Raw genomic sequence first — 18,523 nt, 5'->3', positions numbered from 1 at the left:
CGACATAAGCCTTTTGCTTTATTGGGCTTAATCTATACAAAATGTAACTGCAGTTTGCTATTCCTCCCATCAAAAAATACAAGTAAACAAGTAGAAGAGAGAAATAATTCCACACAGAAAACTAAATGCTAATTGCTTTCTCTGAACTTTTTAATCTTCAGAGTTGACCAAATACTTAATTTGTCTCCCCCAACGCCAAGAATTATAAAAAAGAGTAATAAAAAAATTGTGAAAAGAGAACAATTTTGAAATTTATGCGTTTGGGCTGAGTGGAAAGGAAAGGAGAATTTTGGCTGTTCTAGGTGTGTGTGGGAGGTGTTAATTTTCAGTGTTATATAGAAAGCCCAACTGAGTTTTAAACACAAACTTTCCATTTCAAGTTTCCCATATATTTAACAAAAAAGCTTTTTTTTTTTTTCATTTTAAAGCATAAACAGAATGATTACCTGAAATATTCTTTTTGATAGAACAAGCTTTGGGAAAAAATAGACATGCTTAACAAGAAGAAAAGTGAGAATTCAGCTTCAGGTTTGGTTTTGGGAGAGCTAAGATGTTACAGATGCAGGCTAATTGCAGAAACATTCATATGACTGGGTGAGGACAAAAGGAGAGAAGAAGCAGGAGGAGAAAAAGCAGATATTTTTGCTGAATAGAAGATTAATCTTATGAAGCATGGTAGCCTTGCAAGAAAAGCAAACAATATTTTTTGAATAAATTGTATTTAAGTATTTCTGTCTAGGTTATAGTTCATTATACTTATCTCATTTCCTGAATTTAGAGAGAAAATGTTAACTGTAAACTTTAATTTATTCTCTGGTATTTTGCGATAGTAAATTCACACCTTCCTGTATATATATATATATATATATATATATATTTACACACACACACATATATACACATATACATAATATATAGTGCTTTTGCCCCCTCAGATAGAAAAGTTTTGTCTGTATTCAAAACTAAACGCCAGTCCTGCCAGAGAACAGTAGAGCAATAAATGTGCAAAGTCATGTGAAAAGCAATTGGACTTCCTGTGAGGCTGAAGGGTAGAAGGAGAAATGTGTACTGCATTTTGTTTATTCGTTCATCTTGTGCTTTATATATTTGAAAAAGGAAAAAAAATTGAAAACGTTGATTTTTTAAAATTGCAGTTAGCCCAAAGACAGTCATATCATCAATAAACAAGGATGTAGATATAAAAATACAGTAACTTTCAAGTTCCTCAGATAATATATCCTCCACTTACTTATTTTAATAACTGAAAAGAACCCACAAAGATCAGAGAAAGACAGGGTAGAATTCAAAACATGGAAACTGCTGGGAGAGAGGGAGAAAGCATGAACTATGAGAAGCACAGGTGGGTGATCTATCAGAAGAAAAAAATGAACAGTGGTAAACCTCCTCTCATAGTACACGCACATGTAAACCAGTGCTGCTGCTGAATCATAGGGTTTAGGGTTTTTGTTTTGTTTTGCTTACTTTTACAGTTGTTTTGTGTGTTATTCCAGGAAAGTACAGTGATTCTATCTAGGCTGGCTCTGTATTATTTGAATTATTATCTCTTTTAGAGAACTGAGGGCATGGACTGAGGAAAGTTGGGGCAGGGAGAGGGAAAATGCAAAGCATAGGGCTGGGAATACATACTTCCCTGATAAGTGCTTTTGGAGACAGTCACAAGCCCTGTAGTCCCCTGGCAGATCTACCTCATCAGTAGTAACAAGAGGTTTTCTTCATGTTTAGCATCTTGTCAAAACAGGACCTGTCCAGAACCTTCCTCCCTTTATATTTCCCTGGGATTCTCTCAGGAAAAGAAGGTATTTGAAGCAGGGTTTCAGGGATTAGGGGAGGGAGACACTGTTAAAAGAAGTTCCCACAGCGACAGAAAGAATTTGTATCCATTGCTGCTGTTACCTTGAAAAAGAAATACAGCAAAGTTTTTGTGGTCATGCCACTGCTGGAGATAGGATGCTGTCAAACTTTTTTTTATGTAGAAAACTGTATAGACCTGGCTGAAATTCAGCCAAAGCATTTTTTACACTTGAGTTGAGCAGTGGGTGCAAAGCAGGCAAAATAACACAGCCCTTCTGTGCATCAGGCTTCTCCTGAAAAATGACCTTCCCAACTAACAGAATTTCCCAAATTTATCTGGGCATAGCAAAATTGCACAGTATTAAACCTTTGAAAAACTCTCATATTATGGTGAAAAGAGGTTCAAGTACCTAAGAGATGACCAATTTTTTATATCAGAGTCTGTACAGTTTGTAAGTATAAAGCATATTGTTTGTTTTCAAGGGCTAAATGCTGCTTCATATAACTCTCTCAGAAAGACTTTAAAATTGATCCTAATTTGACAGCAGGATGGAAATAGAAATTTTGACTTGCTTTTCTGTGCTGAAAACAAACAAAAAAATTCATACATCCCAGTCCATTTTGATAAAGTATTCTGAAGAGCAAAATCTGTGGAAAATGCTAGTGTGGGTTGTTTTTTTATTTTTATTTTATTTATGGCTATTTTACTTCTTAAATTTATTTTCCATCTTAAATGATTTAAACATTTTGGTTTATAGATTTCGTAAGTCTACATGAAGGAAACATTGCCTGTCTTCCTTCCAGTTAACTGAGCTATGCAAGGAATTATGTCTCCAGCGTTTCCATAATACCATTCTGGAGATCACGTCCTTGCTCTCATGAACACTTGTCGCCACTGGGTGGAGAACTTGTCTAACAAACTATCTCATATGATAGAGTAAAAATCAATCCAACTATACTTTGCTGGCTGGGCAAATTTGTCTAATACAGGTCATATATTAGGCTTTTCTTTTTCAGTGGTCAACGTGGTTCAATTTTCAGCTAGGACATAATTTGCACAATAACCTGAAGTTGAAATTAATACTAAGAAACAAGCTGTACTGTGCTTAAGAAAAATCCATTAAGCTGTCTGCATTAGAGGAAGAAGCTGGCCAATGGAGTTGAAGCACATTTGTTATACTGTAAGAAGAAAGTTTCAGACAAATATCACAGGAACCAGGATGACACTCCAATAAGGTAACTTTAGGTTTAATCTTAACTGCAAATAAGAATATTATGATGATTTATTTGTAGTACCGTCTTGTCTAAAGGACTCAAATAAGATCAGCGGCCCAGCATGCTAAACACTGTGCAGTCAAATGTAGCAGAAGACGGTGCCTTCCCAGTGGAGCTTATTTTCTAAGTAGATAAAACTAAGGGTTGGCTGGAAGACACAAGAACAAAGTGGAGTAGTCACAAATCACAGAGCAGGTCAATGACAAACCTAAGGATGAAATCCAGGTTTCTGATTTTTGGCTTTGTCTTTTTGTTACATCATGGTACCCATGATACCAGCACTTAAGTATGTCATATCTTTAAGGGCTACTTCAAAACAGAGCAGGCGCACGAGAATTTGGGGCCATACTAAATAAAGATTTTGAGTGGTGATGCAAAAAGTCAGGTAAAGATGGTTTAAGAGGTTAGTCTTCCCAGTAATAGTTCAGGGGGGAAAAAAAACAGCATGCTTTTTTTCTGGAGGTGCCTTTTTAGATAAAATAAAGAAGCAGATTTCCAACTCTCATTCAGTCAGTAGTGATAGGGATATGTGATGGTATCCAGGGTAAATTTAGTTACTGACAGTGAACTATAAACAAAATCAGCCTTACCTGGGGAAAAAAAAATGCTTTTCTTTCATGAAATCACACTATTTTCCCTGTGTGTATTCTGAGAATAAGTGGAGCAAAAGATTAAAGTTCAAGGGAAGCTTTTTCATCGACATATTGAGGTGGTATCAATGTCATCAGTAAGGCTTTCTGATACAATACAGAAACTTTTGTGAAACAGAGAGGATGCCTGGGGTTCTAGTGGACCCTGCTAAGAGCTAGATATCTTACAAATTACTGCTTTTGCTTTTAAATGTGCATGAGGTGATAGCTCTCTGGATGTTACTTATAATCATCTTCATTTACATTGTCCGAATATTTCTATCCTAAAAATTTTTATCACAGAAGATGTACCATATCATCAAACTGAATTATTAATTTAGGATGTTCTTATTTATATATTTGTATTTGATTTAGAAAGATGGAAATTATTCTGGGATAGACTGCACTACCTTTACTTCTGTTAGCTTTTTCTGCAAATCGTCTCAGTAGTCTACAAAAGCAAACTGCTATGGAAAATTATGGAACTGGCAATATTAGCAGCTAAAAAACTTTGAATGGAGTTTGAAGAGAGGAAACTTTCATCATTCATTAAATATAATATGATCTGGCCTTCTATGGGTGCCCCTGCCATACATCTTGTCTTTCTTTCTGTATGTAAGAGAAAGGAAAGAGACAGCAAAATTGGACTGTGGCATAGAAACCTTTAAGAATATGTTAGAAATTGTTAGTGATGAAAGAGAGTGTGGTAATGGTGCAGAAGAAATGAGTTTTAAAAAACAGCATTACCAAATTAACCATTTACTTGCTAGCCGTCTAGCTGGATGAAAATCCCATTGGTGATGATTATTAATAGCACAAGTTCATGAAAGTAGCAAACTGGCTGACTTTAGACTATTTTTGTTGTCTGAACAAACAAATAAAAAATCACCACTTTGAATCAGACCAAATAAAAGTGTCTTTCTTCTTTCATATTAAAACTAAAAATTAAATTGTTTCAGGCTCTGCTATGACATTTCTATTGAGATGTTCAAAGACAAAGGCATAGTTAAAGATATGCTGTGTCACTGGTGGAGACAATGTTGCCCCTTTCCCTAACAGTCTAGTGATTCAGCTCATTTTCCCAGAATTTGTAAGTTTAAATTTCTCCTTTTTCTGAAGGAACCAGATATCCTATATATCGTGCTGTAGTCCCTGATCTTATAAGGCATTATTTCATATGGGAGGTGTTAAAGATCTCATATCAATATTTAAATATTCATTGACCCACAGGAAAAATATATTTTTACTCCCCAGTGACCAGAATATCCATCTGGGGCTTAAGAAAACTGCTTCATTCACTGACCCACAAGTGGAACAATTGAGGAAAACTCCTATACTCTCTTGTATCATGGCATTTAGAGCTCTGTCCTGGGACAGGTGGATTTAAATTTGGATTTTCTACAAGCAGTTGGTTTTTGCTGAAAGCAGTCAATAGATGAGGGCTGCCTTGGAGAAACAAGATAGAGATAAGTTTCTTCCTGTCATTCTGACATCCCTTAAGACTTTAAGTTACAGAATTACACAGAGGTTCTACCTGCTAAAAGGTAGAAAGACCAGTTACACACTTTTATTACAGAGCAGTAAAAGAGAATAGGCCTGGATTCAGCCATAGTTGTGTGACTAAGGTATGTGAGTTATAATATCCTACCACATGTTTTTAGTACTACCTCACTAACAGAACATAAATAGGCTGATTTTCCTTCCTGGACTTAGATTAAAATATCCTGTCTGCCATGCACAGCACTGTTTCAACACAGCTAGTTCAGATTTGTCCAGTTTGGAAGGAGAACACTGGAGCTCAGGGGTTCACCCTTATGTGTCAATTTGTCCTGGCTACTGCTAATCATAAAAGATCCAAAAAAAGGGCATAGACATTATGCAAAGCACAGAGAATAGTTTTAAGTTCTACACTTAAATAGGTATTTTCTAGGTGCATAGGGACCTTGTTTTAAGTTTTCTAACATATTTGAAGGAGTAAGGTACAAGGTGGGTCTTTGAATTTTGATATCCTGAAAGGACTTTTTGGAGGAGAATTGACCTCTTTCTGTTCACTATGAAGAGGATCCTCAAGCTAAATGCCCAAAGCTGGACAGTAAAAAGACTGCCTAGATGTGTAAGTACTCACACCTGATTTAGGTGCTCAACTAAAATTAGTAACAAGATGCCTATAGCTCATTTCAAATCTGAATATTTGTTATTAGCTCTACTGGAGACAGAGAATCTCTCTAGCTTGCACATTTGGACTGTGCAGAAGAAAGAAATGTAATCAACTTCTGACTTTCTGTGAATGTTCAAACACACTCCCCCTTATTTTCCCCAATGTATAGTTGTCACAGTGTAAACATTCTGCTAAATATTTCCTCCACTTGCTTCAAAGAATTAAAGAATCATCTCTTAACAGGAGAAGTAAATGTACCAAATGTCACAATGCCTCAGGGGGATCGAAAATGCTAAAACAAATGTTGTAACATTCTATTTTTGCTCTGAAGGTAAACAAATGGAACAGTGTGTGTACATGTGCATACACATACATTCACTCTATTGGTCATGTAATCCATCACTGAGGCTATTGGTTAAGGGAGAAATTACAGTTCCAACATTTTTTCTAAACATTTAAACCTTTCTCATAAAATTATTTTGGGCTAAAAAATGTCTCCTGCTCATTCTCAAGCCAAGCCTCGGAAGTGAATTTTCTTGGAAGGTTTCATAAAAAAAGTTTAGTTTTTTTTTTATTTTCACATAATAACTTTGAAATACATTAGCTGACATTTTCCAGATGCACTTTTGTGCTCAGCAGCTTAAAAGAAGCCCTCATTCAGGAGATGGACTAGATGGCAAACAACAAAAAGAAATTTTTACCTTTAACGCTTCTGATTGCTGTATAAGAAAAATTGTGGTCTGATTCTGACTGAAACATTCCTATTTTATCGGGCATAAATCTGATAGATTTAATTGTCCTCTTCTATAGGGCTAAATTCTGAGAGAGAGTAGATCTGTAGTTCCCAGCGAAGTTAAAGATACTTGCCTTTGTGTGTATTAGGTCTATATTTTACCCTTCACCAGTGCAAACAGTGGGTGATGGTTCAAAGAAGGAGGAAAAAGGAAGGAAATGCCTCACTGTTTTCCCTTCAGAACTTCTGGGAAGTCATCTTTTGAATTGGAGATGAAACAGGAGGCTTGCAAAGAGGAATTCAGATTGATATTTAGAGATTTAGTGATCTCCTAAAGGCTAGAAAATGAGGGCTAATTCTTAGGAGTCCCCAGAACCCTGTGTATAAAAGCTATTTATTATTATATTCTGTCATTGTCAGCCTTCTTCCCACAGCTCTTCTCATTTATTCGGTGCATAGGTTGCTTTGTAGTATTAGGCTGTTAGCTCTGTAGAGGAGAGACTGTTCTTACTGCTTGCTTAGTGCCTAATTTTGTGAGTCAAGGCTGTGCACTGGGCCTCTAGCTATTCCTGGGCTAGAAAGAAAGAACTCCTACAAACTCTGTGTGGATATCTCAAGCTAACCACAGCATGAAAGAACTGACCAATTTTTTGATGTGGAGACTTCAGTTCAGTTCTTGCTCCAGGGTGATTTTGTCAGGCAGCTTAGGAGATACCTGAAATTAGCTTTAGAAGAGCTAACGTAGGCAGTTGAAGTATCTTGTGTCCTTGCTTCTCCTGAGGATATATTGACCTGCACCAAGTTTCATGCTGCTGCAGCTGCACTGCTCCTCACTGTACAAACGTGATGGAAAAAAATAGCTCAGGCACCCCTATGCTCCACTACAGTCTGTATCTTAGATATAGTCCCTGCTTCTAAAATAAGAAGGACAACAGAGATTTTGTGAGGATAAATATGTGAATGATTATGAGATCCACAGAAACGCTGAGCCACATGCCTGCCTAGACAGGAGGTGCAGTCTTGCATAGTAGGAACGTACAATATTGTTGATGCAATGGCCTTCCATTTTGATCCTGTTCCTAGCTAATAGTATTTAAGTTGCTGACATTTGAATCAATAACTAGTTATCCCTTTTCGGAATGAAGATCATTCGATAATGGAAATGACAATGAAAGCTAAAGTGGGCTCAGCTGGCAAAATGAAAGCATTCTTGTCAGTGGTATTAGCAGAGATCTCAGAATTCTCTCCTCAGTCATCTTCAAAGTGTCTTCTCGTGTTCTCAAAAGACAGCTAGCCTTTTCCCGGGTGTTCTGCTTAAATGTTGATGAGCCTTTTTAGCTGTCAGACTTGATTATCTTACCTGTTCAGAGTGCCTTATCAACATGTTTGGCTTGCACAAAGAAGGTAAATAAATTAAAACCTCATAACATATAGACTTATATCAAATAACATGCCCCTGATGCCATATGCTGGACTCTATACATCTGATGATTTCAAAAGTGTTTGTTAAAGAGTGAGAGGAAGACAAGGAAAAAATAATCACTGGATTAAGAACTGTCCAGTTAAAAGATCACGTATCACTCAGTGTCATCTACTAAGGAAAATCCTGGGCTGTAGTCCAGCTCCCACTGAAATCAATGGACACTCTCCCTCTGGCTTCAAGGAACTTGGATAGAATCCATATACATCACATAATCATTCCTGTATTTACAGTCTGAGTTAAAGCTAGGGCCATAGTTATTTCCAAAAGGGCAGGAAGGGACTGTTCATATTGCAAGTAGGAGTGCAAATATTTGTTGAAGCTAAGGGCTTAATTCCACTGAAGTCAGTCAGAAAGGGGAGCAGAAGGATGCAGTGAAGTCCATGAAGATTTCACAGTGAACTTCAATGGATGCTGTACAAGTGGCAGGAGCAGTTAAAAATACTTCATACAGATATTGTTGGAACAGCATCAGATATTTAATACAAAATGCTAAGGAGGATAGAAAAACTTTAGTATCTTGATGTTTTAGGATGCATTACTAAATGCACTTCAGCTTCTTCCTCCCAGGCTTGGCTCATTTTTCTGAAGCATTAAATAGCTAACAAATGGCTTTCCTATGTTGCCTTGATTTTCTGTTTTATTCTGTTCTTTCTTTCTGGCATGTATGATATAGTGAAATGACATCATATCCATTAAATCTCTCTTGCTTTTAGAAACTTGTTTAAGGTTAACTGAGGCACAAGGGCTCTATTTCATGTATCTGATGCTATTCAGACTGCAGAGCTCTAATTCATAATGCCTTTAAAACAACGAGAGAATAACCAGTAAATGGGTCACTGAATTTGAGACAAGGCTTCTGAACTAACAATACCCTAATTTGTATGTTATACATGATTGAAGCACTTTTAATTTCCTGAACTCTTCATATTGCCAGGGAATACAATCCATATGTTGTTCTTCTAACATAACTTTGCTGTTTTAATAAAGGCTGCTGATTCAGCAATAAATAAATTAAATTTAATATTAATACCCGTGTTAACTACCTGAGTAATGACACCTACAGTACTCATCATCATTAATCTTTGGTTAAGCGGGTTATAAACTGGGATGAACATTACATACATACACACACACACACATTCCCAAGAAATATAACAATATGAGAAGATTGATTAAGTGTAATGTTGCCATAAAACTACTGAATATAACTCATTACATTTCTCCATATCTCCATTTATGTATGTAAAATAGCCTAGCCAAAAACTTGAAAATTACAACATTGTCCAACTGAAAGCTCCACAGAGAATAATACAGTTCTTAAAATACATATTTTAAAATAGGCTATTATAGGTATTAAAACTAATTTGAAAATGTCAATTAGAGATCATATCATTTATGAGCTTCAGACAGGTAACTATATATTGTGTAAGCCATGAGCCTGGTTCCTTTCCAAACTGTCATCTAGAATTTGTTGTACTCTAGTATTATATATGATACTCCCCCAGACCAAAGCTGGATATGTTTCAGATACAATTACTTTTTTTCCTATGACTGCAATAAAAAGATGTCCTTGGATACTGAGGAAGCAACTCTCAACATCTGGAGATGCTATATTCCTACCTTTTTGGGGAAAAAACTGGTTCTTGTGGCCCCAAACTCTAGATGAAATGTGCACAGAATGTTGAGCTGTTCTAACGTACAACAGATGAGAGTGGCCGTGAAGAATCAACACACCAAGGCGCGATCTCTACATAGCCGGTAGCCTTGCCATATAGGCCCAAGAATAGGCTAAAGCATGCCCTCCTATGCAAACACACTACAGCCAGAGTTACCTTTCCTCTCACTCCAGCCCATCACGTCCCACTCAATGCTTGAGGTCAAGCTTAAAGAGGGGAGCCTGCAAGTTACTTGGGTGCCCAACTGTTGATATGTATGTTGACTAAAGGTGGTCTAAGAATCAGTGGCAAGCTTAAACTGTGGGCTGTGTTTAATCTGTGCATAATGTAAGAAGAGAATCAACTGTCCCACTGAAAAAGCCCACTGCACATCAACTGCAGCTAGCGCTATATGTGAGTATTTGGATGTCATGGCTGGAAAGAGGACACTGATTTGTCGCACTAGAGTATCCTTTCTGCGTTAGGATGATCTTTCTTGGGGTTAGTGGTTGCCTCCACCCTTGCAGGTTTGAAGACCTCACTGGATAAAACCCTGAGCAACCTGGTCTGAACTCATAGCTGACCCTTGGAGCAGGAGATTGCACTAAAGACCTCTTGAGCTCTCTTCCAACAATCTGAATTAACCTGTGATCCTAGAGCTATAGTTGGATACCTCCAGGTATACCAGAATGGTACCAGAATACCAGAAATTACTGTGTTGCATTTGAGAATTTACCCATTTCCTGCAGTGTTGCTTTTTTGTTTTTTTTTTCAGAAACTAACAAAAAGTTTCAGTAAAATGCAGCTTATCAGTCATTTGATGGATAACTTTTCCACATTTATTCATTTTAATTGACTTTTCATCCCAGCTGTAGAATTATTCATTTAAAAATTCTTCCCTTGCTGAAGAATAGTCCTAAAAATATTTATTTAATAAAGATCCTTTACTGTCTTGTCTTTTTTATTCATTTTTTCAACCATGATTTTTTTCTTTTTTTTCTTTCCATTTTGATGGTTAGATAAAAAAATAGCCTGCAAAGTGGGAATAAATTTGAAATTAAATATATTACCTATTTTTAAAAGTTTAAAAATCCTCAAAATTCATAGGAAAAAACATAATTTAATGAAAAAATGTACTAGTTTTATTGTTGGGTTTTTTTGTTCCCAGCCAGCTCTTTTCTTCAAAAATGGGCATGAATCATGGTAAGCTTTTTAATAGTAGTAATCAGAAGGCTTTGCGACTGAAACCAGTCAAATTATGGCTTCTAAATGTAGACTTTTTTTGTTAAATGTTTAGTATAGCCATTCAGGGAAACATAATGTTGTTTTATGCTAACTAGCACAGATTGAAAGTATTTTTCAGTCTCCATGTTGAGTTGTCTAAGAACCTTTGTTTATATTGTATTCTATTTATGCAAGAAAATGAACTTCATTTTAAAGCTGGTATCTTTGAAATAAAGGATAATTTGCACTGCATAGATTCTGTCTGCAGTATCAGTGAAGTCTGCAAAGAAAACCAGTGGCAAAACCAGTAATGTTTGTATAACTCTATCTTATGCTGAAATAAATCTATTGATTAAAGGTGTGATAATTTACAAAAATATTATACCAATCTAATTCTTAATAACTCTTAGTGGAATGATATCAGTAAGAGTTAGCTCTCTGTATCAAGTGGCCATTTTTTTTTCAAAATGCTAAATATCATCAATTGTCACTTATGTCATTGTGGACTGATAGCTGCCTTTCCATTTCTGCTAAAAATTAGGACACAAGCATCACATTCAAGAACTTGGTATTAGGATTCTACTAAAAAAAATCTTTGTCTGGGCCAGTTCCAGAAAGGTTGAGCTCTTTCCAGTCCTAGTAAATGGGATTTGCTCTGCATTTCCTGAAATGTACCATAGCTCAAAAGGACACTTATGAAAGGATTGGCTGATTCAGTGTGAAAACTCTGTAAAATGAAATTATGGGTGCTGAGAAATTTGAAGGATACTTCACTTTTGGCAAGGAACAGGAAATATGCAAACCTGGGAATGGCTATGTGATACATAATGTGGGCCTTTGTGCTTTTGGGTACAAAGCTTTGCTCACACACGTTGGTATCGTGCTCACACCTGCCCATTCACACTGACAGGATAATATAACTGTGCCCAGTGTCTTGAAGACAGAATTCATGACAGGAAGAGTAGAATTTTAGAGAAATTTTAAAATCTTGTACTTCATGAATGAATGACTACCTCACTAATTATTTTCATTATTTTACAGAAAGGACTTACTGTATTCACAGAGCTCCCTTCACCATAGTATTAGAGTACTGCACAATAAGAAAGTGTTCCTATTTGTATTTTTCACATAGTCTCAATAGATTTAAGTACAATAGTAGATTAAATAGAGCTGGATACAGACTTAGGCAATGGCACCAACCGCCCATAAGGTTTAACTATTAGCACTCTCCCTGGCACAGTTTTGGACCGGGCCATCTTGTACTTTACTGGACAATGCCCAAGCGTGGTTTCGAGGATGGCTTGGACCAAAGACTGTTCCCAGTGAACAGTTTGGATAAGTTTCTCTTGTTATGGGAGAGAAGGGAGTTTAGCTGTACTTCTTATTAACCACTGTGGATGTAGGTTCTTTGCCTTAAGTGATTTGTTTAAAGTTTGAAACAGAGTAAAAATATAAAGTCTCCATAGTCCTTTAGTAATGTCCTAGCAGCTGGGTCATCCTTTCTTTAGGTTGTGATGTCTCCATGCAAGGAGGTTTTTAGATAGTAGCAATTCCTTTCCTTTGCTCTCTGAGTTTCCCTGCATATCCTATTCTTTTTCCTATGTTTTAGTAGGCCTAAATCTATAGTCATTTACTCTTGAAATTAGGCCATAAGGCTTTAAGTAACCTCCTCACAGTCAATGTGTATGTTCTGCTTGAACAGCACTTAAAGGATTTAATGAATAGATTGGAAAGTCTTTAAGACTTTGTCTTATTTTTACATTTGTGCTTCATACAGTGTTGATTTTATCACAGTTTAAGCTAGTCACTGAGCATACAGTGCTCAGTAAGCCTGAAAATGCATTCCTCGCCGTTCCACTCTTACTCTTGAGTACTTCCAATGCAACCAGATTGAAGTGTGCCTCTTATATTCTGAGTGGCCTGACTTCCTAACATTTTTAAAAGGGTCATTCACTTCAGTGACACTTTGCAACTGATTGAAAACCTCAGTGTGTTTGGCTTTTACATTCTCATATTCTAAAAGGTGGGTGATATCTCTTTCTTCTCCTTAGAACTCCTTAGAACTTCTTGGAACTTATAAATTACCATATTGTGATTAAATTGCAGACATGATGAAGAGCTGTATCAGGTTCTCATCCATATGAAGCATATCAACACTAATATGAAGTCAGCAAGAATCCCAGAAGTCCTCAGCACCTAGGTCTGGATGAGATTCAAGAAAAGGTTATATACAATCTAGCACGGTAATGTGGTGAACCAGACTTCCGAAAGTTTTAACCATCAGTATCTCTCTGACTTAATGGGAGTGGGTAAATGAACATATTTGGAAAGCTAGTCCACTGCTGTACTGAAAGGAAACTAGAAGATCAGATGCTTTCAAACACAGATATATTTGTTAGATACACTGGAATTACACAAAACTGCCTAGTTATTTGCAACATCCATGTGGTAGAAAGGTTGAGGTGTTCCCAAAAGGTTAGGTATTACTTCTGAGAGTAGAGGTAAAAAACAGTGATTCTGCTAGCTATCATCAGTGGTCCCATTTGCCACCAATTACAGTCTAACTTCATAAGTCCTTGGGGATTTTACAAGCAAAGCTCATGCAGCTTTGAAACTGTTTTCTTTCTTTCTTTTTTTTTTAATCTGATTATTCACAGCTTGCTAATTTGTAATTGGACTTTTACAACTTGAAAACCTCCAGATTTCAGAAAAACTAATTTATTTTTTCTTGGGTTAATTGTGGTATTCACACTCAAAACAGTGGAGTGAGATTACTTCTAGTGGGTTGTATGCAGTGTTCTGGAACTAATAAAATATATTATTGATTGCTTAATGAAAAGTGCCACATTCATACAGATTTACTATGACTGAGGATGGATACAACAGCTACTTCTTATTCTGTTTTGAAGATCACCTGCCATTTTACTTGGGTGTATTGCTGCATATCAAGTGTGCTTTTAAATTAAGTTGTGGTTGCCTACAGGGCACTATGTTGGGTGGCTCCATTAAGGTGCCCTTGTACTTTTCCTTCCATGCAGTGCTACCCGTTGCTTTTAATTTAGCTTAAGATCATCAAAATTAATTATGATAGAGTGTATTAAAAGTTGAAATAGCAAATCAAAGAGCTTTATTAAGTGCCCTTTAGGTTCTCTTGTGTTTAGTAGCTTTAGCTTTTTTATTTGTTCATTAGTGTCTAACTCATCATGATAACTATGAAAAGGAATAGTAAAGTAGAACAGAAAAGTCTAAGATAACTATCATGTACTCATCTTCTCACGTAGAAAAGTCATAGATTTTTAGGCAAAAAGACATTATTACCACCTCTAACCACCTTCAACTTCCTGCATACTACAGGTCAAAGAATGTCTTCCATTAACTTATTTAACTAGCCATAATTCTTTTGGGGTAAAGCATGACCATAAAAAAAAATTCTTTAATAAAGAGTGCAATAATGAGGAATTCATGATGTCCCTTTTGTTTCAAAAGTTTGTTCTCCTCACTGTTTCAAATCTTTCTTTTGTCTCTAGTCAAATTTTGTCTAGATTCATTCTGGATTCACCTGCTCCTGCCAGATTAAATTTCTACTTATCAAAAGAAATATTTTCTTGCATGTAATCAATGAGCGAGTTATCAACAAGTCATTTCAAGGATCAGCCAAATGGCCTGAGCTTTTTCTGTATCTCCAAGTAAGGCATATTTTCATGACTGCATCTTTGCATCTTTCTAAGATCACTTCCAACTCTTTGCTGTTCTTTTGGAATTATATATATTAATTTTGGGCACAGAATTCCAGTAAAGGTGTCATTAATGCTGGTAGTACTGCCTTACCACTTTTATCATATATTACCTTGCTTGCAAATCAATTAGAGATCATGTTCATTTACTGGAGGAGACCAGGTTCAGCTGGTCATCAACCATGACGGGCATTTGTTATCAATCTGGAGACAGAATCATTGCTGTCAACAACAGATTTCCTCATCTTATTTTTCTTGTTTCCAGATATAAGATTTTGCCTTTGGCTGCATTAAAACCTGTGTTCACATCTGAACTGACTTCTCAAGCAATCCAAGTCAATCTGTACAACTGACCTGTTCTCTGTATTTACCATTCCACCAATAAGTCACACCCAGTCCTCTGATTAATTGAAACTAAAAGGAAATAGATTTTTTTCTTTCTAAATTAGTTTAATGCATGAGGGCATGACCCAAAGCCCATTAGACTCACTGTAAATATTTCTTTTGAATTCAGGGAGCTTTAGATTGAGTTCAAGAAAGTTGCAGTTCTGCTGTTTTAGAAATTGCCCTGAGTCTCCAGGATTGAGCAGAATATATTATAGACTTTCCTCACCGCTACAGAATTCATTTTCCCTAGTTTGGTCTACTTTTTTGCCAATAAGAAATGGCTGAACTACCCAGAGTTTGGAGAAAAAAGCTGGTTTCAGAGCCTACATTCAAATTCAAATTAATTTTCAATAGCTTAACAAACTAATAGTGTGTTGAATTTCACATACACAATCTTAAAATGTTCTGTATTTTATTAAAGAGTAAATTTTGTTTATTCAATTATTTTTCCTTAATGATGCTAGTGAAAGATGTGCTTTGACAGCTGTGAGTCAAAATTCATACGGGTTGTGAATTTTGTTGGAAATGTAAAAATTTCAGATTTTCATTCCAGTGTGGGATGCATTTTTTAAAATGCTAGGTTATCTTATGGAACAGCTGTCCTTGTTGCAACTAGCTCTAGGAGTATAATTAATATTCCTTAATAAGTGCAAAATCTTTCAGTAAAGCATAGGAAAAAGATTTTCATTCAACTCTAAAGTTTCTGGAACCTCAATTTCCAATAGCAAGGGGAATATGAAATTTCGTTTGAATCTCTGTTGCTTATATGAGTTACAAACTAATCTTTTCAATGACTGTTTCTTAGTGTTTTTATGGGTAGCATCTAATGTAATAAGTCCCTGATCTCAGTTCAGATTGAGACACCACTGTAATAACTATCAATAATTTTTCCACAGAAAATAAGCTGTTTCAGAAATAAAAAGGGGTTATTTTAAGGTGAACATCCCTAAGCATTGGCTTGAAGCCATCTTTAACAGTCAGCTACAAAAAAGATTTATTGGTCAGATGACTTTCATATGTAGAGCACAAATTAAAATCCCACTTCTGGAAATTTGTCTAACAATAAAACTCTTGACTATGTTTAGATCTAGGTTTTTGCAGGGGACGGTATAAATCCATGCCAGTTTAAGCATTATAGCAATCTGCTTCAGGCCACAAGATATAGGGGATTCAGAAACCTTTACTGGGTTCTTCTATTCATATTAAAGGTAGTACCTCCAATTTTCTCTCTCCCAGTAGCTATAGAGGTGGAAATTTACTGGCTAATTGTTGCCCATGTGCTTTGACACACAAGGCTGTATCTTTTAAAACCAAAATAGTTGAGTAAGCTAATTACACTGATCCTAGAAGATGCAATGCGTGTAGGCTTTCTTCAGTGCATTGGGTATTTATATCAGAAATGAAGCCTGTCTTGTCTGCTTGCTGTGCTGTGCGTGGGTTCTTAACCTCCTGCTAAGATTCTAGCTATTGATTTGGGCTGGCTTTCTCTGTAGGTGCCTGGCATGATGCATGATGCCTTATTTCTCAGAAAGCATTAAATACCTGTTTCTGAAAACTAGGACTTTTGCTGGTACTTTAGGAGGGACACCAAAAGTACATCTTTATTGGTTGACTGATGATACTGCCTTAATCTAGGGACCTAAAATCTGAAAATTGCTGGTAATACCCCGTTTCTTTAGCAATGGCAGCAGATGCTCTGCCCTTTGTTGAATCAGGTGGATTGCATCCAGCTGTGCAGTTGATAGTTGTTACCAGTGGATTTTATTGCAACTTCTTGTATTTTTTTCTCTCAAATGTATTTTAACTTCTTTCTGAGACAGTATTTACATACCAGGGAATAGCTAAGTTTTGCCTGTGATCCTATACAATAAATGCAATATACCAGTATTACTGTGTAATCCATTTTTCTATCACACTGATAGTTTGCAAATCAGCAACTGCATTTTTATTTGGACATTTCCCAAGTCTGCTATGAAGGTATGAGGGGAGACAGATGGTTCTGTGCTTTTCTTTGTTGGGCTTTTTTTTGGGTGGTGGGAGGGGGAAGGAGGGGTTCAGATTTAAAACAGGAGAAGTCCCCAAAAAACTATAGTGACAAGACTGGGTGCTGTTCAAAATTTTCACTGGGCAGTTTCAACTGGTGAAACATCATGGCAGAAATAACAAGTTGAGCAGTAAACTGAGAAAGGAAAACTAAGCAGACCGCCAGAAATATGTTCCTGGCTGAGTGACAGAGACCCATTCCGACATGCATGCAAGCATGTGAGTAACTACTCATGTGAACAGTGTTGTTGAAATTAAGGGAATGTCTCAAAAGGAAAGTTACTACTACAAAGATTTTTCAGGCTTTCAGCCTTCAGTCTATACAATGGTTCAGCTTTTACAGATAAGCTTTACAAAACACTTTAAAAAGTATTGAAGTAAGAGAGGTAGGAATCAGAATAATCAAGAAATATAGCCTCTTAAATGTATATGACTCATAAGATTCAATCTATGAAAAGTAGGTGAAGCCTTAAAAAAGGAGTGATGCAAAACCTATTTGTTTCAGTTCATTTTTTCCACCAATAATTTTGAAGAGTGAATGATTTCACCATTCTTTTCTTATATTTTAAGGAGAAAAAGTGATTTCCACCTCCACCTTCACCCCTTTGCTGAGTGAAGACAAAGGACAAATGCAACAGCAGAAAATTCTGGAGACGGTTTTCCTGGGGGTTGCAAGTAGCCACTAGGAGGAGCTGACTGCCTTAAAGAGAAAGTAGTGGACTGATTTACTAACAATTCCAATAAAAAGTGTTAATAAAATGGGTTCAGTACTAAAAGTAGTGCTAAGCTAAGATAAAGCTGAAGTATTTATATATTATTTACAATGGTTACATAATAACTTGTGGGATAAACGCTCTGTTTAATACTAATGTACTTCCAGGCAGCAAAGATATTTGAGGGCCTGATTTAAAAACAAAACTCAGCACACTGTCCTCTTCTAAAAAATAAGATCTAATTCATGTCAGTTCCTTAAAAATAAATGTCCTGTATTTTATGCACAGTGGGGCACACAGATAAAATATCTGATTAGATGAGAAAAAGAAAAGATCTTGGTATGGCTGAGTATCAATTTGTGTTAATGGTTTAAGGAAAGGCATAGATTCTGTCTGGTTAAGCCAGGTGGTCTTGTTCATAAGCATGGATCTTGGACAAAACAACTTCTGTTTTTCTGTAATAGCCCTTTTTTCTGCATTAGAGTCTCTTTACATATTTAATACCATAAATAAAATAGTGGCCTATAGAAGAGAATTATAAATAAAACACTGGCATAGAGGGGATATGCCAAAAGTGATCTCTCAACTTTTTTCTTAATACCAGTGCTATAATTAAAAGAAAAATCTATTCAGTGCTATACTGAAATGAATGAAGGAACAAGTAGTGGATACCTGCC

The 18,523-nt window shown here is 36.2% G+C and overlaps 1 long non-coding RNA gene across 2 annotated transcripts in view; it reads left to right on the top strand.

Moving 5' to 3' along the window:
• LOC106483419 (uncharacterized) overlaps positions 1–18,523 on the top strand; it is a 179,562-nt gene that overhangs the window by 118,860 nt on the left and 42,179 nt on the right. Inside the window, exon 4 of one of the 2 annotated variants that reach the window (XR_010883605.1) lies at positions 17,704–17,839. The exons of the other annotated variant lie outside the window; for it this stretch is intronic. This is a non-coding gene — a long non-coding RNA (uncharacterized lncRNA). Of the gene's footprint in view, positions 1–17,703; positions 17,840–18,523 lie in introns of those variants that run through there. 2 annotated transcript variants of the gene reach the window in all.

Source organism: Apteryx mantelli, chromosome 2 (genome assembly GCF_036417845.1).
Source record: "Apteryx mantelli isolate bAptMan1 chromosome 2, bAptMan1.hap1, whole genome shotgun sequence".
Classification (NCBI taxonomy): Eukaryota; Metazoa; Chordata; class Aves; order Apterygiformes; family Apterygidae; genus Apteryx; species Apteryx mantelli.
This window is presented reverse-complemented; position numbering and strand designations above follow the sequence as displayed.